This window comes from Ambystoma mexicanum, chromosome 1q (genome assembly GCF_040938575.1).
Source record: "Ambystoma mexicanum isolate Mex_15411 chromosome 1q, UKY_AmexF1_1, whole genome shotgun sequence".
In the NCBI taxonomy this organism is placed as follows: domain Eukaryota; kingdom Metazoa; phylum Chordata; class Amphibia; order Caudata; family Ambystomatidae; genus Ambystoma; species Ambystoma mexicanum.
The window spans coordinates 1,293,183,162-1,293,209,046 of record NC_090922.1 but is presented as its reverse complement, the minus strand read 5'-3'; positions in this window follow the sequence as shown (position 1 = coordinate 1,293,209,046).

The window sequence follows — 25,885 nt, the reverse complement described above, 5'->3', positions numbered from 1 at the left end:
TAACAGCACCTGCGCTGCTACCCACTCGTCGTGTCCTATATTTGGGATGGGTTCTTCGCTGTTCTTCCCTTCCCTTGCGCGCACCTTCGTGCAAGTTGGGCCTACCGTGCTTGTCACCTCCTCCCCACCCGGGTAGCTACCTGTAGCTGTATATGGTGGTGGGCTGAAAGTGGGGTTTGGATATCCCTCAGCTGCCGTTAGTTGTTGCCTTTCTGCTTCTCGTAGCTCCGTCACAGTATATAACCCACCTTCCTCCTTCTTCACTACTTTTGCTAGGGGCATGTCGTCGGTCCCTTCCTTCTTTACTTCTACTTCATGTACAGTGCCAGGCTTATTGTCCCCCTTTCTGTCTCTTCCCGCGCACTGGGCGCTACTGGTCTCCTTTTCCCCGTTTCCCTCTTCCTCCTTAATCTTCTTCCCCTCCTTTGTTTTCTCGCTCCCCTTTTCTTCTGGTGTCCCTTCCACAGTGAACATTCCGGTTGGCCCTGGTCGGGACCCCTGGAACATCCTCCATAAGTTAAACACCTCCACGTGATGCGCCAACTTCTTCCCTTTGTACGTGTTATGTATGTGTGTCAGTAGTGAGTGTTGGACGTATGGGTCAAAACTGCTGTTGGGCGGCCAGGGTGTTGTCATTTTGTTGTCTGTCCCTTGTGTCCATTCTATGCTATATTTGATGAGTTTTTCCCTATGGGGTGATAGTGTTTTACAAATATGCTGGAGGGGGGTAGTCAGGATATTCCCCCACCCTCCCGATCCTAACCCGTATGACATGGTTACACTGTGTTTTTAGCTCTCTTCAGTACAGCTGTCATTACCTGGCCCCGGAATTTGGGGACTTTCGACCGTCCGCTAAAAGAAAAACAGCCAAATATAACAATTGCAAATATACAGTCTTTTTCCTGTGCTTGTTTACCTCCTTAATAGCGTTACGGCCCCCTGCGGCCACAGCACACGAAGCCCCCTGCGGCTGCGTGCCCTGTGTGACGTGCTTATAGAGCCGTCCCACTTTGTCTCCTCCCCTCCTCCTTCCACCTCGCTCAGTGTGCCGGCGTTCTTCGTGCACGGTCACTTCCCCCTTTCCACCTGACCCGTATTTGGGGTGGCCAGCGGTCTCCGCGTGCACCCCCGTCCACTTCCCTCACCTCTGTTTCACTGCCCTTGTCCTCGGTTTACTTCCCCACCACCCTTCAACAACGCAATGTGGTCAAGGTGTCCTATGAAGGCCCCACGGGTGACGTCACCAACCTCTTTCAACAACTACCAGTAGGATCTTTTACACTTCAAGAGAGCGCGCAATAGGTTTTAACTGCTTGTCCCCGTTATCCCCACAGCTGTCCTCTTGTTACGCCCGGAACAGGGTAACCAACAATACACTCTTATAATCGGACTGCGCACGCTGCGTCGCTTCGCGTGTGACACGCCCTTCGCCAGAAGGGCTTAACCAGCCAATTATATTCCGTACTTGGCAACAACTTAGCTACCTCCTACAGGAAAGCGTCATCTATCTATCGAGTTTCACTGCTCGATCAATAGGGATCCTCATCTACTCATTAATCGAAAACGCCAATTCGTAGGAAAGCCACAAACACACACACCCCCGTTACAGGTGGCCACGACCTAGGCCAATCAGTGTCTACGAGCAACCTCACGTGGTGCCTTCTGGCTCCACCCACCCTTCTTCCGTGACGTGGTAGCGGACGGCTCTCGTGCCTGTCCCGTTACCACTCACTTGTCCATCAACACTAATTGATCAATCATCGCCGCACACCTTAATAACGTCTTCCGCCGCCCTTATTACAACTCCTCCCCCCTCCCTCACAATCTCACATTGCTTGTTGGGTGTGACATACTCACCAAGTTCTCTTGATGCGGGGCCGCTCGACTGCATGCACCCCTCCAAGCGGCTCGCCACCTCCCCTCGTCTGGACCACGTCTGGACACTCACCAACGACGGGCGGGATACTTCTGAACTAGCTCCCGAGGGCCAATATCCGGATTGCGCTGTCCGGCCTTCTCGCAGTTCCGCGATGGTCCTGTAGTCCTCAAAAAGGGGGCAGCGGCAGAGGGGGCCGCGCCGCCGGGCCTCCTCGCAACGAGAGGTCTTGGAAAAATAAAAAACTGAAAAGGTAGACCTTAAACAGATCTCAGCAGTGCCTCCAACTTGTCGGGGTGATTCTCCCTGGGCGGGAAGTGCCGTCCGCGGACCTCCGGCCTGGGAGGCCCCAACTCCTCCCGTGCTTCCCAAAAATAAGTATGAGACACACACAAGGAGCAAGGTGGTTCTGCTGTTTATTATAACAACGGCAGGGATGGGTCTTGGATCGTACGCGTCCGTCCAGACTCTCAAACTTAGTGGGGCTCGCAGGCCCTTTTTACAGCAGTATGACGCGCTACTTGCGTCACCTGGTAAAAAGTTAGCGAAAAACCTATTGCCACTTCGGATTGGTTCCTCGAGTGGTAGGGTTAGTATAGGATACATATAAAGAAGAATATTAGTGGTTAAGGATGAGTCAGGTGGTATACTTGGGCTGTCCCTTCTATTAGATACTTGAAAATTGTTACACGAAGACCCCTGATGATTGGCTAATGTTAGTGGCGTCAGTGATGAGTCCCCCCATGTTCTGATTGGTCCTCTCGCGAGCCCCCAAGCCTGGGACCATCGTCATTCCCAGCTCGCGGTGTACCTGTTACTAGCAACAATGTGTAACTATGTGTTTGTGCAGACAATGTGCGGGCTTGCTCATAGGCTTGAGAGCAGGCCATTCCCATCGTCGTAGGTGTCCATCTTGCCATTTCGCTGTTGCAACCTGTGTCCCAGACGTGGGACCCAGGCGACTTCTGTCTCGTGGGTCTGGCACCTTGTCAGATCGGCTTGGTCACGTGTGGATAGACCGTAGCTGGAGCGGTATTCTGCACATTTAAAGTTGTATTTCGCTTCTGTGTGCTTGGCTTGGCTTACAGGTGTGAACTTGGCGCCGGCTGGTAGCATACGATTTGCAACATCGCGCCCTTGTCTACAAGCTCTCGCTGGGCTCGTTCTGCGTGATTAGCACTTGTATTCTTGCTCATACAGTTTTCATGGTGGCTCTTGCTTGTGGCCTACTTGGGCCTAGTTCATGGGTAGGGATGCATAATCCATGGTTTCTTTGTTGCGGTTTGACATGGCGTCATAAGCAATATTATGTCTATATTATAGTGTCATCACGACGCGAGAGGTGGGAGAAGCGTCAGCAAGCGTATACACGAGTTCTTCAGGCGTCTTGTGTTTCTGCATTACTATAAAGGGGCCAACGTGAAAAATAAGAAAGATGTGCGTCAGTGGGTGTGTCCGTCACCTAAGTCATAGCACTGAATATGTTCTTCGTGTAGGCTGGTGCGTGAGTGACCAATGTGCATGGTGGCACATGTGTTCTTGGCAGTTGGCTAGGTCGTTGTGGCATCTCTAACGATGTGGGTGCTTGGTGCTTTTGTCTTAGTCGAGTTCATCCATGCCGCAGGTGTCAGCTTGAGTCGGACAGGCTGGTGGGCATATCCTTATGTTCTTGAACCAGGGTATTTTGTCATCTGGTAGATAGGCGAACTCATCTCGTGGTGGGTGCCTGGGCCGCGATCCTCTAGGCCATGATCGCAATGAGATTGGGGGGAGCTTGTTCTCCTATTCTCCCACTTCATAAGCGCTGTGGTTTTGTGACTTTTTCTGCCAAACATGTGTTTTTCTTTCCATTTGAAACAATAGTCCCAGAAGCCCGTAGACAGATAGTGGTTGAGGAAGTGAACACAATGCTAAGGGCAAATATTATCGAACCTTCTGTCATGATGCCCGCTCCTGGGGAGCCGGTTCAAGCCCTGCGTCCCCGAAAGCGGACATCCAGTCCCCAAGGAAGGACCCAGCAACCCCATATAGGACCCTTTGGACAGTGTCCTGGCGCCTATGGCGCCAGGCTCATAAAAGACATCAGTCCTGGCGCCATAGGCGCCAGGCTCATTATGGAAGTGCTTGGGTGCACTTACCTGATGCAGACCATGCTGCAGGATCCCGGCCTCCTTGAGGCCTGAAAGGAACTACTTTACCTGTGGGACTAATTTATCATCCGGGCATGGCCGGGGAAGGATACATACCTGATTGGAGGAAGGATATATACCTGGAACTTCTTCCAAGGCTATTTAGACCCCACCCGAACAGCCACACGTGCTTCGCGTTGTTCTGCATCTAGCAGCTGGACGCTCACCGTGTCTGCTCCTGCATCCTGACTTCTGCCACGCCTGCCAGCATCCTGGATCACCTGCAAAGGAAGAGAAGAAGAGAACAGAAGAAGGAAAAGTCCTTACCTGCTAAATCCGCATCCCGGAGACATCTCTCCGACAATCCTGAAAAGGAAGACTTTTATTTAAAAGCTCATCGTGTCGATCACTGCAGCGCCGCATTCCACTCACCTTTACAGGGCGCCTCCATGTTCAGCAGCGATCATCCGGATTCGCAGTCACGCCCCAGCGCCTAGGGAGAAAAAGATCAGAACAAAAGGTGAGAGAGAGAAGGGAATAAGGAAAGCTAAATCTCCATGTTAAGACTTACCTGTTGATTCATTCCCTCTTCACTTCGGGTCCGTGCCGCATCCTGGCATTTCCGGACCCCGGCCCCTAAGGGGAAAAGAGACATCAGCGTTAATGAGCGAATGAAAAGACATTACCAAAAAAACGCTCATTAAAGACTTACCTGATTTCTACAAGGATTTCACCTCTCATCTCGGGTCGGTGCCTGTTCCCCGGCATTCCGTACCCCGGCCCCTATGGGGAAAAAGACACTAGCATTAGTACATTAATGCATGGACACAAGGGGAACCTCTTATCAAAAAACTTACCTGGAAGCCAAGCAAGTTTGGTTCTCACCAATCTGAAAATCCAGTGAAGTAACTGGATACCAACGCGCCCCTGCATCAGAAGCAGGATGGAGAGCTCGTCCTTCCAGACCCTAAGGTGAAACGCTACGAGGAATCACAGAAGGGTTTCGAGGAGGGTGAGAGGGGAAAGTGGGAGGCTGATTGCATTTTTCCCCGCAGACAGTTAATCCCCTATTTTCACCTACAGAAGGATACTTCTGAGAGCCAGACAAGCCAGATTTGGGGGCCCGGTCCAGTCCGTCTTCCGAACCCTGCGCATCACCTTAGAAGAGGTCACAGCAGCGCGAACCAGGCCAGCCCCTCCGTGGGAGTCAGGTGAGCGTTACACCTTCTTCAAGCCCATGGACCTCCCCTATAGTATTGGTCACAAAACCTGACCATTCCTTGAGGTTTCGCATAGACATTCGACAGGACAACGCCATCTCCGACTTTGATGCCTATACCATGCCGTGCACCGACAAATTGATGGAAAAACTCAGAAATGCCACCTTCCTGTCAGCCCTAGACTTAACCAAGGGGTACTGGTAGGTCCGAGTACATGGACTTGATAAGGAAAAGACAACTTTCTCAACGCCCCTGGGACTATTCTAGTTTAAAGTCGTCCCTTTTGGCTTACACAGGGGCCCTGCCACTTTCCAACAGTTTATGGACAAGATGTTACAGCCCTACTCCGATTTGTGCGGGGCTTATATTGACAACATAGTCATTTATAGTAAGGCGTGGGAAGACCAGCTTTTCCATCTCTTTACTATTATGAGAGGCCTCAGAGAAGCTGGCTTAACTGCCAATGCATCGAAACTGTAAGCTGGCCCAATCAGCCATGAAATACCCCAGCTTCTTTGTAGGGAAAAGCAGTGTCCAGCATCAACGAGAAAAAGTGAAAGCCGTCCTAGATACCCCCATGCCTAAAACCAAGCGAGAACTCAAGCATTCTTAGGGTTAATAAGTTATTACCATAGGTTTATCCCTAATTCCTCAGACAGAAGAGCTGGGTTGACAGATAATGTAAAGAATGTCTTACCCCAGAAGATTCATTGGACAGACGAGGACAAGGTTTGTTACAGCAACTTAAAACAAACCCTCTGCCGGACCCCGATCCCAAAAGTAGTAGATTTTTCAAAAGAGTTTGTGTTACAAACTGACACCTCTCTCTTATAGGGTTGGGAGCAGTTTTGTCACAAGTGTGTAATGGATTAGAACACCCTATCCTATTCACAAGTCAAAAACTCTTCCCACATGTAAAAAACGACTCTGCGTTAGAATTAGAGGCTCTTGCCATCAAATGGGCCATCATTCATCTAAGATACTACCTCCTAGGAAGAAAGTACACTCTCGTCACAGATCCCTCTCCATTAGTAAGGATAAGCCATCAAAAGGATCCTAACCCTCGACTCATGCGATGGCTCCTAGATCTGCAACCCTACTGTTTCACAGTGGAGCACCAAAAAGGTAACGACCAGGGGAACGTCGATTTCCTTTCCTGGTTTCCCTGCGAAACAGATGTGGGTACATCGCATAGGGGAAGGGCATGTGAGAAACCAGAAAGTGTCTCACCCACTAGTCCCCAGGGATCTGTCATCCAGGTGGCCAGGACACGGCCATCGCTTTTGGATCCAGTTCCTGGGGGTGGACCTGTGCGCGAGGCCTTGACTCCAGAGACAAGAAAAGCCAAGCGGTTCATCACAGCTGGTGAGTCGAGGGGAGAGATAAGAAACTGAACTGTGTTGAACTAAAGTCGCAAATGGCAAATTAAGGGAAGTTCAAAGAACTGTTAACATTAAGGGAAAACCAGCAGCAGAGGAGTCCGGCACCACGTGGGTGCTCATTCGAGAGACTCTGGTTGATCCCACATGTGTTGAAACTACTGATACCAGAAGGCCCTAGGAGAGCCGCAAGGAAAAGGTCAAAGTGGTCATACAGGGGTCTACCAAAACCCCCTGGACAGTCGAAAGCTTTGGACCTGCACGTAATTGGAAAGCTAAGGGATATGAACCCTGCATAGTGAGAAAAGAGAAAGAACTTTGTGATTGACATTAGCTGGCAAGAGTTAACCCGACGGAGCGATGACGATAGAACAGGGCAAAGCCTGAAGTCCCTATGAACAGTGTGCTGACAAGAGTGAACCCGACAGAGGGATGTCCACAGTGAACTGGTTAAAAAGACATTAAGACTTGTGAATGCCACAGGTGAAATTGTTTTGAGAAAAAGCCGTAGTGAACCCGATGGAGGAAGGATGATATTCGAGAGGGGTCTGAGCCCGGAAGAGGGGAACCCTGGGGTGAAAAGTCATCACCCAACATAGATTTGGAAAGGAACTTTTTGTTTGTTATTTTGAACACATCAGGCCTCCAGAGGCAAGACACTTTTTGCAGAAAAGAGACTTAACCACCGAAGGTCCTGATAGCTGAAAAAAGAACTGTTGTCTCCTACTGGGAAAGCTCGAGAGTATGCTGTGCTCAGGATTCCCGACTTGTCCCGTGCTCAAAACGTGGTGAGAGAGACACTACATCCTGACTTATCATTTGTGAACACTTATTTCTTTCTTGTGAATCTTACCCCACACTCTTTTTGTATTTAGTTGCAAGGATTGGAAATATTTGTTTTTTTAGTATGGGCCCCTTTATTTGACAGGACGCCACTAGGACTGCCTTATTATTTGATGGTCGTAGCTTGCACCCATCTTAGGTTTAGATTAGGCATTTTTCCAACCTACCTATACAGTTTAATAAACACCCTTGAACTGTGATCACTTGTGCCTGTCTTTAGTGTTGCCACCATGAGTTCCTTACACAATACAATGGTCAGGCAAGGTCAGGCAATCACTGACTACCACACGCACCTGACTTCATTACACTTCCCCACACGGATAAAAGGCGGAGCATGAGAGCACACTTTGAGCGAGGCAAAACACACGAGGAAGCAGCAGTTCCAAGATGGCAGTTTAACACGAGGAGAAAGACGGCGAAACAGAAGGTGATCGAACGAGGGAAGTTCCCTTCACCTTTTCGACAAGGAACCGTTATTTTCTCAAAGCCCAGAGAATAGAAAGCGTAAGACCTGGAAACCAGGCTGAAGAATCCTGCATTGTGTGTCAGAGGTACCCTGGGCCCTCGTGCACCGATAATAAAGACGGGGAGATTCGCTAGCTGCTGTGGTACTGTCCTTGGCTCCATGAACAAAGCAATGCCACAGCAAAATCAACACAACCCGTGAGTTTGGGAGACCGATACAAGACTGGTCTGTGTTGAAGCCAAGGTCGCAAGTGGCAACATTGTATGGGGAGCGCTGGAATGAACATTATATGAAATGCGTGTGATAACCAACACGAGTAAAGTTGAACTGCAGATGAGTGATTGAACTTTGAAACCAAGATATGATACCTTTGACAGAGTAGTCTGGCACCGTGTGTGTGCTCATTCAAAAGTCTCTGTAGGGTATCCAGCTGAGAGTTGTCAAAAGTGGAAGAGTAGCAACAGAATTGTGAATCGAAGTGGACCTGCGACGGGTCAAGTAAAATGCTGCACACAATCGAAAGTCTTTGATGTTTATACAGTAAAGAAAAGTTTATAACAAAGTAGATAAGGTTGGTCCAAGCCCGAACGAAGGAGACCTATTTGACAAACATTGTGAAACAAGGGGTCTAAGCTCGAAGGAGGGGGATGCATAGTCCAAACTGTGAACATTGTGAGAATTAGTACATGCGAAATCCTGAGGGAAAAGGAACTTTGATGTTTGTCATGATGTAACATCAGGCCCTCTGAAAAGAGACTTTGAATGGCAAGGAGACTTTAGCACAGAAGGCCATGATGTTTAAGTTTTTAACTGAACCCTTGTGCTAGAGAAGCCAGAGACTGTGCTAAGCTTGAGTGTGCCGCCTTGTCCCGTGTTGAAAACGTGGGGAAGGGAAGCCAATGGCTTGAATATCTTGAAATATTATTTCTTGAACACTTTTCTGTTGCATAGCACTGTTTCCCACACAATTTGTATTTAGAGTTAAGGATTGGCAATAGGTTTATTAGTACATGCCTTTTTATGTTGACAAGACACCACTAGGACTGCGTTATTATTATTTAATGGTCGTAACCTGCTCCCATCTTTAGATTTAGGATTAGATAGGCGTTTTTCAAACCCATTTGAAGTTCAAAAAACACCCTTTCACTGTGGTCACGTACTACTGTTGATACCATGCCTTCCTTACAGCAGTCCGAGGGAGTATTTACTGCAGAAACCAAATTGAAGTGGATCACCGGGGCCATATTCCTCAAAGTACTTAGTGATCCGGTTGAAGCCAGGCGATAGTCCACTGAGACCTTTGGGTCAGGCACAGGGTTTGTTTACAATAGTTAGGACAGTTGCAGATTTGAAGTAGTCAGGGAAGAGAAAGATGTTAAAAAACAACAAAATTAAGGCAGGTGATTGAGATTAAGTCTTTGATCATTTAAGGAGCAAGCAGGTCCATTGGAGCACAAGATGGTTTGGTGCTGCGAAGGATAGCTGCTAAATTGTCAGGATCAGTAGTCAAGAGTAGAACAGGTAGAGGTAGAAGTGGTGGACATAAGGAAAGAGGACTGCATGTATGTCATGGATTTTAGAGGACGAATAATGAGCAATGTCATTAGCAGAAAGGGAGGAGGTAATATATATTGACTTGGGTGGCCTGAGCAAAGCTTGGAAGGTAGATGAAAGTGTGTGGGTGATTGCAAATGGACAAGATTAGGTTTGTGAAGTAGGAGGATTTGGGCAGAGTCCAGTGCAGAAGGTGGGGCCTGGAATTTGCACCAGCATCTCATGTCAGAGCGCATGTTTGTTTGTTTTGAGGGTCTAGACCTTAGGGGTGATCCGGGGTTGTATACGGGGGCAGGAAGGTGAGAATATGAGTGCAGGATAGTGTTGGTAAAAGCAAGTCACTAGTGTGTAATGACAGTCAGAAAAGGCATGGTCAATGGAAGAGGAGAGAGGGCTTCATGTCCTCAAGGTAAGGGAAAAGAGTACTGCTTGAATTTCTTCTTGGTCATTGAAGAGCAGAAGGGTTGAAGTAGAGGCTGGAGGGTCCAAGGCATTACATTGTTTAAGGGAAGAGGGGGCAGAGGTGAAGAGCAGAGTAGAGAGAAAGTCAGTGTCATGAGAGTTGTCTCACTTTTTGGAAGATTCACTGGGTGAAGAGTGATTGATTGTGAAGGGAGTAGAATGAGTGGTCAGAAAAAAGGGAATTGAGTACAAGGCAGGGGAGGGTGTTAAGCCAGAATTTATATTTTGGGTATTATATGGTCACTGTTTGGGGCCTCTCAACATTTTGCTCTCACTCCCGTCCCTATCGTTTCTGGTTCCTTGATCTCTTTTTGGTTGCCATGACTTCCCCGGAGGTTCTCCCACCGTTATGTCCCTTTCTACATTGTATAAGGTACTTGATGAATTGACAAAGTACAAGGGGTGCCTCTCAGGCAGCCCATTTCTGCCCTAGTGTGATTGTGTCACTGCAAAGTGGTTTTAGGTAATATGTTGGTGGTAGCTGTGCTTTAATTTTGGCTTAGCCAATGGTGAAGGGCATTTTACCACATTTGTTGAACAATGTACCTTTTAGATAGCCATTGGTTTACCAATGGGAATTATTAAATCCTGCTCCCAGCATTTTGTTTTCTAGGGCTTCCCTTTGTCTAGGTGACCACGTACTAGGCTCAAAATGCCCGTTCTGGCCATGTCAGCTTTTTGTGAGCCTACCATGGTAAGATCCATATTTGTATATTGAATGTAATGCACAATGCACACCTTGATGTAGATGTATGTAAATAGAATTATGCAGAATCATGTGGTATTAGTTATAATGAATAATGTAAAATACAGGTGCAGGGAGAAAATTCAGCTGTGCAAATATACCATGGAAAAAAAGTTCCCAATGAAGGGAACTTACATCCCCTGCACACTATCTGAGGCCAAAGGAAACCAAACTTTTTAATGTAAATAGAAATAAAATATTACCAAGAGTAGAATATATTTGTCAAAAGATATACAAATATATCATTGAGGCGGCGTGGCTAAGAGGCCATGGAGTAGGACGTGTCTCCTCCATGGCTCCTGCTGATCTGTAATGATCCTAGGAAAAGTAATGGAGTAATAACCGTGTGTTTGAGCTCACAAACAGAAGAAAGGATACATGAAGGTGCCGGGCACATTCAGGAGCAGATTGGAGGCTGGGCGGGGAGAACGTTCAAATAATGGGCGAATGACAAGTTTGTATCCTGATTGAAAAACTGAAACAAGATGGCCGGCGCAAACAAAGGACTGATCTGCAATTGAAAGTGACACAGAGGGTTGCAGAGATAGGCTGCGAGCTTATGTGCTCCAGCTGGCAGTCTGGAAGCAAGCCTGCGGGCAAAGATAATTGAAGAAGTGGATACTGTAACAAGGGGGTGCTGGTTGATACAGCGGTGCGGGAGAGTTGGAGTGGCACTGCAGCAACGCGGAGATAGCAGTGTGAGGTTGGTGCCCCGCAGGTGAACGGGGTACATGCAGGGAAACGATGACAGTGGAGCTGGGCAGAGAGTCCTCCCAAGAGGTGTACGACAACAAAGCTAGGTGCCGTAGATGCATGGGGGGAGAACTAGCGATGCTGCCTAAATGTAAAGTGTGGTACATTTTCTAAAGCACTTCGGTGATAGTGCGCGCATCATAGCTGCCCCAAGCTTCAATGCAGAGGAGTAGCTGAAATGCGAACAGTGAAGCCGCAAGACAACAGTGGGGACTGGGTTCCCGAACGGCAAGCTGTAACGCTCACCTGGTATCCACGAGGACGTCATTCAGCCTGTTCTGACCTTTTACGAAATCAAACCCTTCCCTGGAGGCTATTCGACTGGAGACTGGGCCTGAAACACAGGATTGGTAGAGTTTAACTCCCTATTGTCTCTGTGTGCTTGTTCCCCGGGGTCCAACCCTTCCCTTTGATCCACAGCTCACCCTGTTTTCTTGTATAGTGTGCTCTCCGTCCTGCTTTCAGTGCAGGGGCGCGTTGATTGATGCAGACTCGTTGCTGACTAGTTACTTCACTGGCAAGAGTCCGACAGGTGAGTATAATGAGTCTTTTGAACAGTTCTCTAACTTGGTTCCTTTCCTTCCTTAGATGACGGCTGGCGTTCGGGGATGGCAGCGTGCTGCTTAGATGAGTGGCGCTGAAGGTGAGTAAGAGCGGGATGCACCCCTTTCGTATTTGCATTGAACTGAGTTATTTTTCTGTGTCTTTTAGGTGCTGCGACGGTTTCAGCGTGGATGCCGGTTATGAAGAACAAATGTGGTGGGTGAGAGCGGTATGCGGCGCGCCTCTGGATGTTTCAACGCTAACCTGGAGTGTCTTTTCCCTCTTGCAGATGGATGAGAAGTTCTGGAAACAGAGTTCCCCCAGAGCGGATGGGATTCAGGTAAGCTTTTGAAGCTCGTACAGTATTTAAAAATAAGCGAAGATTTGCAGAATGCTTACTAATGCTGTTGGGTGTCCTGACCCACATTTGGACTATTATGCTGCAACATTTGGTGCTGTGGGCTTAGGAAATCCAAGATGGCGGAAAAGCCCACATTTGCGCCAGGATCCAGGAAAACTGCACAGTTTTTGCACACACCAAAATGGTCGCCTGACCTACCAACCACCAGTGCGAGCGTGATGGGCCAGGAGTGCCATGAGTGGAATGCGTGCCAAAGGAAAAACAGCAGTGCCTGTTAGCTCAAAAGCGCTTTTGAAATCACCTTTAATTCTCTGAAATGCAAGCTAAAAATGCCTATTTTAAACATTGCAAGATATTCAAAAATCTCACTGAACACCAGCAGACGTTTGGCAGAATGAAGTCTTGTGTGCATACAAAATCTGGAAAGAGAAAGAGCCTAAAATAATGTCCATAATGAAACTGGCTGAGCTGTGGATGTCAGCAGCCTAAGTTAAATTGGACAGAAAGACACTAAAATCTAAATGTTTAAAATAAATGAGTGACCTACTGTTGAGTGTCACATAGTTTGCAACTGTTAAATGTCATATTTTGAACTTAGAATCAGCATTCTAGCTGCATGTGTAAAAATTGTAAGTTTGATCTGGATGAAGAAAAACTGGGAACAAAAGTGACATTTAGCTGAAGCCTGGCTTAAAGAGATTGAATTCTGCCTGACAACTACCCCCGACGGAAGTTGAAACTTGCTCAACAAGTGTTCCCAACCCTGACCTGCATTCTCCTGCCCTCACAAAGGGGAGATGACGCCTCTCTGATTGGATTAGGTGAGGAGCAGCTGGGGACTGCAGGAAACTGAACAATGAGCCTTCCTTGGCTCAGGCAAATGTTAAATATTGGGGGGTCGTAAATGGCTTCCTCTTGAGAGAAACTGGGAGGGGCAGTGTCTCTGTGAGCAACTTGAGTTGGAGGAAGTGGACAAACCAGAAATTCCATCATGTGCTTTGGGAAACCACACCCCTCTGGGCCAGAGCATAATTTTAAAAAGATGGATAATTCATAGTACGTACTTGTCAAAATTATATAAATAATATCATTATTCTGGTGATTTTTCTGTGCACATTTTAAGAGGTGTTAGGACTCTGTACCATGTTCTGAGGCAAAACCCCATGAATTATGGAGATTGCAGACACAGGGTTCACGCTAGAAAAATTCAAATTTACTGAAATATGTGTAGAAAGGCGGTGTACATCTGTGTAATTTATGGTAAAAATCCAATATTGGTAAACCAACTAAAAACGAAAATAACTTGCCATTTATTAACCCTGGCTCTTAGAAACATGAGAGTTGGAATAGAGACCTACCCGAAGTAATATATGATATGTACATGTAATGTCAACCACTTGTGTATTTGGGAAATATGTTTAGTTATGAAAATGATTTTCTAAGGTAAAAGCAAAGGGGAGTGTTCTTTCTTTGAAGCCATAAACATGACACCTGATGACATAGGATGACTCACTGCTCCCTTCTCAAATCAGGTCAAAGAGAAATCCTTGACCTATCAAATCATGAGTGGGTTGGGCATATAAAGTTAGCATCCACACCCATTTTCAAAAGACATAAAAAGTGCCACTGGAAGCCGGACAGGGACATTCATTTTCCAACCTTCAACTGAATTCCTGTGCAGCACGCTGACGGAAAACTCCAGAATCCAGAACTCCAGAGATCCAGACTAACTCCAGAACAAAAACTCCAAAGAGCTGAACTCTTCAGCAGGCCTCAAAATCATTTGCAAACTATTCAACCGCCGGGCTGCGCGGTTTGCTGCTTGCTAAGAGTCCTGTGTATCCAGAACAGAACCAGTACCCAGAAAGCAGTGCGGTATCCAGAACCCACTTGATCCAGACCAGCAGAACCAGAGACCCAGACCAGACCACTGTGAACAGAACCGGTGCCTGATTGACCCGCCGAGCAGAGAGAACCGCAGCTAAACTTGTTGACCAGATCCGTGACGAGGCCATTCCTTCCAAATTTATAGTGTGAGTACCCAGCTAGAACTGTGCAGAACCCATCTCCTAGCTTAAAATAATCTGATTCAAAACATTTGAACCTGTTTAGAACGGCATCATAAGAAATTGTGTGTTCCTCCTGTTGATTCAAACCTTTCAAAGCGCATCTGTCATTCCGAAACTGTAATTTCATTTCTAAAAAACTACCTTTACAAAATTGTCTGTATCTTTGGAACCGTGCATCCTAGGAACGAAATTGCGCTCGACGCACTTGAAAAAAAAGTGCCGCGATTTGACATTTTGCTTCATTTCAACCCCGTGTAGAAAGATCTGTCCTTTGCTTCCATTACTGAAATCCCTTTTCAACCTGATAATCCCTCATTATTCATTGTTAGTGTGGACCTGAACTCACCCTGAACCTCTAGAGGGAATTAAAATCAATTTTAGCATATTTCACTCCCTTGCAAATCACCTGAAAGTCTTTCGCCTGTGTTTCAAAATCATCCCTGGTGCTATAAGCTTGCTAGGGGGGGGGGACTGAATTCATATTGTACTGTGATTGTATTCCTGAAGACTGTGTGTGTTACTTCCATCTCCTTACATTGCATAGGGGGGGAGTGAATTGTCAGAGAAAAAGTGATCATATTATCTTTTGCTGAAATCATATCAAGTTTATTTCTGTACTGCCTTTTATTCATCTTTGCATCTCCTTGAAACCATAAAGCATTCTCAGCTACCTTATCCTCTATACTACTCCTAAGTAATTAAACGGGTGTGCTAGTATAACATCATCCATTGTTGATCACTGTCATATGTCTAAGTGTGATATCAAATATTAATTTATTATAAAAGTGTGATATATATATATTGTTTAATTTTTCAAATAAACCTTTTTAATTTGCAAAACAAACCTACTTCTTGGCTCAGTGGGGTCAGGGGGATTCTAAGAGAGGGGCGTTATACAAGGGTTCATCATCCATATTATAACTTGTCATAAAAATATATAAATAAGGGCTTCCCTTGAGCAATCCCAGACAAGGCACTTACTTAGTGGGAATGCTCGATTGGAGTCATTAACAGAGTGGGGGCTCGTAGCCTGGAATTCTGGATTAGATCTATCACTTGTGCAGATTAATACAGTGTGCTAACTGGCAGGATATATAAATCCTGTTGGATCACCACGCCATGTTACACTGTAAAAACACCCCTCAAAGGAAACGGTCTGTTTTGCAAAATAAAATACTAACGTCTGTAAGTCAGGAAGGAAATCAATCTCCAGAATGACGACCTTGGTAGATATGGAGATAGCTAGAGAGCACCTCTTACAAATCAAATCAAATTCTTTAATGTGATATAGGTTGAAAATAAATTCAAACTTTACACATATTACAAACACATCCTAAACATACAGCTATATATGTCAACATCAAATATTAAAACCGTTTCGGAGATCATAAATTCATCAGTGTACAATACATATAAAATTTAATATAAAATAAGATAAGAAAACAAATGACTAGACAGTTATTATTCGGATCCAATTAAGGACCTAAGCCTAATTTAGTCATTTGCTAGACATTATAAAGTGCAATGAATAAGTGCATGTTACATGTGTTGGTACAATAATGCCAGAACGACAGTTCATGAATGGCTAATAGATCATGTACAAATTCACCCAGAAATTTTATAATCGGCTCTTTCATGGCCTTGCATTGCGTCAGAAGATGCCTAGCTGTTTCTGGGCACGATAAAGATTTACAAAGCCGACATGTCCGCTCATTAGCAGGGATATTATTCCAAGCTCCTCTATTGGTTAGAGTAGGCAACTGTTCCAACCGGAACAAAATGATAAATCGTCGGAGTCTTCTGGTAGGGCAGAGATATAAATAGGCCTGAGGTTTCATAAACTGATATGTGCGGTATTTCACAAAATTATATGACTTGAGACTACTCAAGTGGGAGAAGTTTTCTAACCAGTCCCAGAGTTCTACTTTTTTCTCAAGTGCATGTAAAGTTTCATTAGATACACAAGTCCCTCTGAAAGTCCAGCCAATGTCGGTGAAGAATTTACTCATATCTTTATAAAAAGATGAGGTAGTATATTTTTTAGTTAATTCCTGCTGAATAACTGACAATAAGGGATTAGAGGAACCTCTTATCTTCAAGTAAATCCCAGCTCTTTTTTTCAATATCAACGCTGTCAGCGAAGGTAGGCCCAATTCCAATCTTATTACATCCATAGGTACCCCCGGGGGAAGTCCCAGCATACGTCTCCAGAACTTGCCCTCGATCACTTGAAGCCACTCTAGCTCAACTGTTAGCAGCGACTCAATACCATATATAACCATAGGGGCAAATACTTGCATATAAAGATGGCGAGTCCCCCATAGCGTGAAGCCACCCTGTTTGTTGGTAAAAGATGAAACTAATGATATTACTTGTAATGCACGAGTGGTCCGCCCCTGTTTACATAGTGTATAATCACCTAGTGGTTCTATTTCCACTCCTAAATATCGGTAAGAAGGGGCATATAGGATAAGATTTTTATATACTACCAAATTTATACGGGTTACCCTTTTCCTGGTGAATCTAAGTACTTTAGTTTTATCCAGATTAATGGACAAACCATTGGTCTTAGCATAGTCCCAAAGGATATGTGCCGAGCGCCTAAGGCCACCTATGGTGTTGTCTAGGACTACCAGATCATCAGCATAGGCCAAAACGGGACACAGTACATCCCCCAATTTTGGTGGGCAATTGTCCACATCTGTAAGAGCCGCAGGGATGTCGTAAACATATAAGTTATAAATAAGGGGTGCTGTAACACAGCCCTGCTTAACCCCCCTATTTTGAGACAGATTTCTAGTTGTATTGCCCTCTTGATTGAGTCTAAGGCGCACCGAGGTGTCATAATGGAGTAATTTAAGATAGTATAGTAGTCCTGATGGACATCTCATTATTTCCAACTTGGTCCAGAGTCGCTCACGAGGGATGGAATCAAAGGCGGCCTTAAAATCAATAAAGAGGGCATACAACGGGGGCTGCCCTTTACTAAGCGCTCTAGTGCGTAATATGTCCATTACCAGTAAGTTATGAGATGTAGAGAAATCCCGTCTAAAGCCGCATTGGAATCTGCTAAGTATATTAGTATTATCAACCCATTTTTGCAACTCGGTTAATAATAAAGAGGCAAAGAGTTTCCCTGTGATATCTAACATAGATAGCAGCCTATAGTTATTAGGGTCTGAGCGCCTACCTTTTTTGAAAACTGGGATGAGAATGGCAGTTTGCCAGGATCTGGGGATAGTTCCCTGGGCTAGTATCTTATTAAAGAGTAAGGAAAATAACTCCGTCCAAAATACAGAATTATTTTTGATCACAATATTCGCTAACCCATTGGGGCCAGGGGCTCTCGAGGACTTAAGGGAGGCAATTTTATTAAGAATTGCCTCCGGAGGGACGTCAAAAGGGGGAATAGTCGGGGCCTCCTCTATAGGTATACTCCAGGACTCCTCTTCTTTTGTATTGCGATTTAATAGGAACTCTACCCATGTATTCTCGTCAATTGGGTTGACCAAAGGGCCTATGACTTTCCCTCTATTCTCATTGAGAAGTGCCCAAATGCTACGCGAGTTCCTAGAACAAATCGTGGTTATGAGTCGCTGATCCCTGTTATTTCGCTCTATTCTCTTAATATTTTTGATCTCGGCTCTATATAGAGTTTTAGTGGTTCTTAATTTCTCACGGTACTGGGTTTCTGAAAGATTCAAGGTTTTTAGGCCACGGATCACTCTTCTAAGCTCTCTCTTAGCATCTCTAATTTTTCTGTTGAAAGGGGGTAAAATGCCTCCCGCTTTTAACATGAGGCCCTTTTTGACTGCAGCATGGTAACCTGAAAAGCCCGATATCCAGTTTTCAATTTCATTTGTCGTCATATCGTGAAAATCAGGAAGGCCCTGCGTGGTGGTACATTTGAGAGCTTCAGAAGCCGCTCTGATGTTTTTCTCTGACCATATAATTCTGGTTCCTGGACAATTAGATTGTATCTCTCCAATATGCACTAGGGGATTGAGGGGAATCGGTATAGATATTGAACAATGCAGCGCAGCATGGTCACTCCATCCATTAGGCTTAACCCACATGTCTCTTACTTTGGATTGGATCTCGGGGGTCATAAATATATAGTCTAATGTACTAAATGATGATCCGTTTGCTCAAGTGTGCTTCCCAGGTCTGTCGCCCAAAGTGCGGCCATTAATCATCGCCAAGTCCCAGAATTCAAACAATTGTAACCACTCAAGTCCTTCGTTCTCCCTCTTACTATGAGTCATCAGGCACTTCCCACTAAGCCCTGGGTTGGTGGATATAAGAGTGTCATCTGTCATGTGGCAATTAAAATCTCCCGCAACAATGATGGCCACATTGCTAGTTCTTAATGTCCAGGTAGACAGTACATCCTGTATAGCCTCGTGTAAGGTGTCCCTTGCTACAGCTCCCGGAGGGCTATACAGATTAATTAGAAGAAATCTACTACTACCATTTTCAGTAGGATATTCTACTTCCACCGCGAGTAACTGATCTTCAGCATTACACTGTATTTTCCGGGACTTCATAGTGTTGGTAACCCCTGTCAACAGGCCACCATAAGGGCGGCCCTTACAGCCTCGTTTCGCAAATGATTGATGTATAGCAAAACCGTCTAACACTAAAGAGTCTAATGACCAAGTTTCCTGCAGACAAATATAGCTATGTTGCGATAGAAAGGCAGAAGAGCCGTCTGTCCTCAGAAGATGTGAAAAGCCTCTACAGTTCCATGAGAGTAATGATAAATATCAATGATTTTGCAGCAGCTGGGGTAAGGAATCTAACAAGGACTTGAGTGCTAGTTGTACTTCTACCAATAAAGGACTATCTCCAACTCCTGTATTGCACTCATTACTAGAGGATGTTATCCCAACTAGTTCCTCAGATATAGCTGAGAGATCCCTCTCTTGCGGGTCTACATCAATATCAATATCCACCGCTCTCAGTTCTTCTTTATAATTTCTCAATAATTGCACAATATTAAGAAAAGAACAATGTAGGGCAGATACATTAGGATTAGGGCCCGACAGAGGTTCGATAAAGAGAAAATCATCAGACTTTAAAATACGCAGTTGTGGAATGTGGTGTAGCCGAGTTAGTAGCTCAGAGCGTGCCAACCAGGAGTTATTATTCCTAGGATACAGATTCTTGATGAAGCATATGCGATTAGTCTTGATTTCAGGCACTTGCTCCTGCTGTTCCATGAGGGCATGCTTAGTCTGGTCCTCGGAGGACCGTTTCTCCGGGGCAGGCTCAAGGTCGGAGGGCGAGCCTACTTCACCGACAGGCCCTGAGTCCTCTAATACAGTTTCCTCTAGGTCCATGCCCTGGGCCTTATCTTCAGGGACTAACCAGTCCGTGAGCAGACCTTTTTTTGTTGCTGCTCGCAGAGCGGCTCTCGTCTGCCTTTTCCTAGCTTTTTTTGAGCGAGTTTCAAATATAGGTCCTGGCCCTGCCGTAGGGGATGGAGCATGTATTATGGCTGACTTATTTTTGAGGGCCTTTCTGGCCATTCTACGTTGTTTACGCGTGAGGGGAGGTTGGGGACGCTGTTCCAAATCTTGTTCCTCTGCCTCTGGGGGAGTATCTTCGATTAGAATATTACTATGAGGTGTCCCATGCACCGTTTCCCTCATCTTCTCATCAGCTTGTTCTTCCATCGCCTCGGCTATTAGGAGAGCATCCGATAGGTTCACTTCGGTTTCTTCTCGCAAGGTATCCTTCGAGTTTAATGTCGTGGAGATAGAATTGGTGTTGGATAAGATACGTCCCGTCATCTGTAGTAGTATCTTCAAAGCAAATTGGAGTGAGGCTACAGACGTTTGGAGCTCAGCTAACTGTGTAGCATTGGATTGGGAACCAGTGCTCTCAACCGTCTCATGGTCCGGCACGTCCATTGCGAGATTCGGGGAGAGGGATAGACGTTCCCCACTTCCAGATATATTATGTCCCCCTGCTTCCATATTGGTGTTATTTTCTTTCAGGGGTGAGGAAACTTTAGATGTTATCTGTGGCGTGTGAGTCTGCATCCCTCTCTGTATCGTTAAACATAGATCTAAAAGCGAATTATTGTCGATGTCATCAAAGTTAGAAGAATTTAGAGAGGTGCCTCCTATATTTGCCAGTTCAGTCGTCTCCTCAATTGTAGTAGAATTGGTCTCAGGGGGGGGGTTAGCAGGAAAAAACTCCGTAATAGCTCCCTGTACTACAGGTAAGGTATATTTCGAGTTTTTCTTTACTTTGCCTCCCTTTCTGTGGGTCTCCTTTGGCTCTTTTGTAGTAGGGGTCCTGTTTTTACGTAGATTATAGGTCGAATGCTGCGCTCTTTTTCCCCGCTGCATCGCAGCATTTTTCTCCCTCTTTCAAATGGCTAAGTGCAAACCGGCTGAAAGCGCACTGAAAGGTACCGGGTCAAAGGCCGTAGCCTGCAGTCCCCGGCTTATGTACCTCTTTTGGCTTCTTATTCAGGGCATAGAAAAGGGTACTTGCAGATATGCGCACTAGATATCGATCCCCCAGTGCACCCCAACAGGCTCGTGAGTGGAGGCTACCGTCGTGCAGACACCTCTGGAGCCCCAACAAGAAGTTTCACGAAAGGAGAAACAAAAGCCCACCACCCCCAGCCACCACTCACCCCCTCCTTATTTCTGTATTGCCTACAGAATACAGTGAGGCAGGTCGATCCCTGCACTCACCAAGCGGGGGCACCCACAGGGGAGGGGGAAGACAGGGGAAGGGGGGGCCGCCCACCAAAATACAATGAGGCAGGTCAGTGCCTGCACTCCTCACCTAGTAGGTGGACAGAGTGACTCAGCCCAGCTCGTCGGAGCTCTTCCCCTGCACCGCACTCTCAGAGGACCGCTCCTTCCTTGCGTCGTCCTTCTGTGAGCACAGAACGGGGTGCACCAGCACAGCACACGGCTCCCTATTCGCCTATTCGCTCCCGTTGCTGTCCCACGGAGCCCGACCCCGTCGCATCCCCTTCCTTCGCGTCTTTCGTCTTTCGGCTCCGCACTTTCCGTTAGAGGAAAGGACCCTCGCTCTTACGCGTACGTCGCACACCGCAATGCGTGTCAAGCCGCACCTCTGCTCGTCAGTAGCAGCACGTTCATAGGCCGCTTCCGACACAAACTGCTGGCACTTACATAAACTGTGAGAGGTGAATGGTCTGAACAGGACCAAAATGTATGGTTGCAGGCGATCACACAACAGGTCACTGCAACTGGGTCAGATATCTGGAGAGATCAGGGTCCCTTACATGTGGCCCTGAGTGAACTATATGTGGCTCCTAAAGCTAAAGATGAACACGACAAGATTGTCAGGATAGCGGCATATTTGTATCTATATATGGGAGCCATGCAGGACAAATGTGCTGAAGGCCAAGATCTGGCAAGTAGACAACTGTTGGCATTAGAGAAGGCCCACTCTGATCTGGACTCTTCTGTGCAGAGGCTGCACAGGAGCCAGGAGTCAGAAAATGATAGTCGACAGTACATCATTAAAATAAAGGAGGATATGGATATCCTGCAACAGGAAAAGGCTGACCAGGATACCAGAATTCTGGCTTTGCAGAAGGAGCACCAAGACAGTTTGGACTCCTTACTGCAGTGCCAGAAAAAGCTGGAGCAACAAATCAATTTCAACAGGGCATGCACAGAGCAGGTAGCCACCCTGTAAATCCAACTAGACAGAGAGAAAGAGGAAAGCAATAAATTAATTTTGAAAGACCTGGATACCCAGGCAGAGTTTGATGAAGAGCGCCAGAAAGCTGGTGCCCTTCAACGACAGAGGTACGACCTGGCGGCACAGATGCAGGCTCTTGCTCAGGAAAGGGACACCTTAGGCCAGGAAGTCTGCCACTTAAAAAGAAAAATTCAAGAAAATCACTTGGCCCTCCAGGGACTGGGTGACTTCCAAAAAGAGCATCAGAACTTGTTAGAGCACACCAGGAGGGTGGAAGATGCTCTGACAAGAAAGGAGCAGGCCAGTAGGGACGGTGCCCAGGAGGTAACCAAAAAGGCCAATAAGGCAAAAAGGGCCTTGCTTAAGGACCCCTTAAAACAGATTAAGGCAATCAGGAGTGTCATCACGCCTTATCACAAGAACACTTTGGGAACACTTGGAACTCTTTGAGCAAATGATGGAGACTTTCCATTTGAAGGACAGCAGTAGCTGCATCCAGTACGTCAAATGGACATTCTCCCCAGAATACTCCAGTTTCTTTGTGGGGCTGGAGGACCAAAATCATTCAAGACGGTCCACCTATAGGGCGGCCATATTGAAACATTTTTCTGTTCATAGAAATCCTCAAGAGGCTCGCAAGGAAGCCTACAATTTGCAGTGTGGGGAGGATCAGGCCCCACAAGAATTTGTGCAGGAGTTAAAGCGTGTTTTTGCGCAGACTACAAAAAGGGTGGAGGGGTACCCAAATCTTCCCAACCCGGGGTACTACCAGAGAAGGGATAGCTACCCTTCCTGGGATCAGCCCAGGGGAGAAAATAGAACCCCGTATCAGCCTGAGCGGGTTTCACAGTTAGAGCGCCAGGTCCAAAATATTGCACGGGATCTGGGTCACATACTGAGGGCTCAACAGAACCCTCAGATGAGCATGCCACCGCAGAATGCCCCAAACTCTGGGCCTGGTGCTCTAGAACAATGACGGGGGCAGCACCCCGATAACCCACTGGTTCCCAGGAGGAAGCACAAGGGGAAGGGGGGTGTAAAGCCTTGGAGGAAGCTTCCTTCCCCACTTGTAAACAGCCCCTGGAAATCCAGGAACTGGAAACAAAATCTCCTACCCCTGGAAGTCTGCCACCCAAGGAGCAGAGAGGAGGTAGGAGAAACAAAGGACCCAAACAGACACATTTTGTGGAGGAGGTACAGGTCTTCCAATTTGAGGGAGAGGGATCCTCAGAGGATCCTGGGAAAAGGATCTTCTCCTTCAGAGATGGGGGAACTCCTCACAAGGAAAAATGGGTCCCAAGGGATTCCAACCTAGACTGGGTAGATGTGGGGATTGAGCTGTCGCCGCCCATCATTCTATCCCAGAACCAACAGCATCAAAATCCCCAGGTTCAAACCCATTCTGGTGACTGCCTCCAAAAAGGGGGGGGGGGAGGCGGCCCAGGACCAGAACCAGGGGAACTAGAATATCCTCTTTCAAGTTGCCAACTTTTTTTTCTTGCAGATTCCCATGACTCTCCACAGAATTCTGCCCAGATCTCCTCTCTCTCAATGTCCAAAACCAGAAAATTAGCCCACCAGTTGGCCAAAAATGTGCATTATCTGTGCCCCCCTGAGGAGAAGGAGGGAAGATACTATGCCCCGGTACAAGTACAGGGGCAGAGTACGATTTTGGCGCTGGTGGACACTGGATCCCAAGCTACCCTTTTCTCCAAAAGGGCCTTTGATGAACTAAATGCAGGAAGGGGGGAGAATTACCAAATTTTTCTCACCTCTCTTCCTGGACAACTCCAGAACTTTGACGGGAAGGAAATTCCCGTCGAGGGGACTGCAGATTTGGACATCAAAATTGGGCGACACAAGGTGAAACACCCGGTCATATTAGTGACTCCAGAGGGCACCCCTTGTTTACTAGGGAATTACCTCCTGAGAAGGTTGTCACCCCTAATAGATTGCGTAAACAAGGTCCTCTGGACCCAGACTAGCCGACCAATAAAATTAAAGCACAGTGTCAACTATGTTAGCTTAAACGGCACCTGCCACATGGTTGAACAAAAATCTGACCAAGTAGAATTTCACTTCCAGAATAACCAAATTCCAGATGAGACAGTAATAGCAGTAGGACAACAGACTGGTGATGGGGGGTCCTATCTATTTCTGAAAATCAACCTTCCCTCCAGTTTAAGGTGGTATTCCACACTGGAAGGAAACACTCTGAAATTGTTTACTAATCCACAATCAGAAACTCCCACTGCTATAGTCCAGAAAGATGTGAAATCAGCTCAGAGCCTGGCTGATATTCAGCAAATTGGAGAGAAGTTGTTCATCCCTGTTCAGTTAAATGATGGGAAGGACTCTGTTCTCGCTCGAGTATGTGTGAGCAACGGTAAGAGCTTCATCAGCGAAGCCATGTTCCGCCAACTCTCAAAAGATCCAGCCATTTCCACATTCAAACTGATAGACAAATGGGAAATGGATCTGGAAACACCCAATTCCAAACATCTCCTGCCAAGCAGGTGTGTGCTCAGAATCTCCATTGGCAACAAGAGCATAGTCCATAATTGTTGGGTCATGCGAGACGTCACTGCCGCCTTTAACTTAGGCAGTGACATTCTCAATCGCTTTGCCATTAGTTTGGACCTAATAAACTTCAAAGCTTGGTCCCGATTAGCGGATAATCCCATGGGCTTTGATGATCCAGAAAAAGCATTTAGGTCAGCTCAACTGCTACCTTATGCAGTTGAAATTCAGATTAAAGAGGAAGTCACCATCTCAGAAAGGACCCGACAATTCTCCCTGGGAGTGAAAGTTAAAAGAGGACAAAAATTGAAAAACCCTGATGCTTATATTCATCTAAATGCTTCTCTCCAACAGCAAGGGTTAGGGGTAAACCCAACACCATTAGTCAACATAGAACATGACACCATTCCAATAGAGGTGGATAACAGCGACTTAAAGAGTATTACTCTAGCCGCAGGCACCATTATTGGAATGGCGGTTGATGACCGACATTTCTCCATTGATTTAGGAAATGAACTGTTAGGACCAATCCCCAAGGTCTGTTTTGACAGTAATAGTGATGACAATACAACACCAGACAGGATCTTTACCCGGCATGGGGGGAACTTCCTGGTGTACACTTCCTGCCCTTATGGCAAGGAAGATGTGACTTGTGACTTCAGAAGGGATGAGGTGATTTTCCAGGTCCATGAGGGCTGCCTTTCCCACCTGAAGCCACCAGTCCAAATCAGCACTCTGACCAGGGACTTCTCCATCCAGCTGGAGGAGGCCGCGGAGATAGCAAAACCAGAAGTATTTCCAGGCTTCAGACAGATGGTGGAAGAGAGAGTCAACCTAGCTGATACCTGTGTGACTCTGGCACAGAAGCAAAAGTTGAAACAAGTTTCTTGGATTTCCAAGATCTCTTTGCAGTAGACTCATATGACTGTGGTCGCACCGACATCCACACAACAACAATTCCCACAGACCCTGGCATGACTCCAGTGTTTATGAAGCAATATCGCTTGCCTCTCGCATCCATGGAGTCCCTTATTGAAATAATTAAGAACCTTGAGTCCCGGGGAATAATCCGTCCATTCCACAGCACCTTCAATAATCCGGTGCTGGGAATATTGAAGCCAAACGGCCTGCTCAACAAACGGGTCCATACTTCCCGATGGCCTCTTCCCTACATTGACCAAGGGCTGGCCCAGATCCAGGGTTCACAGGTATTCACTGCAATAGACCTGACCAATGGATACTGGACCGTGCCTGTCAGTAGGGA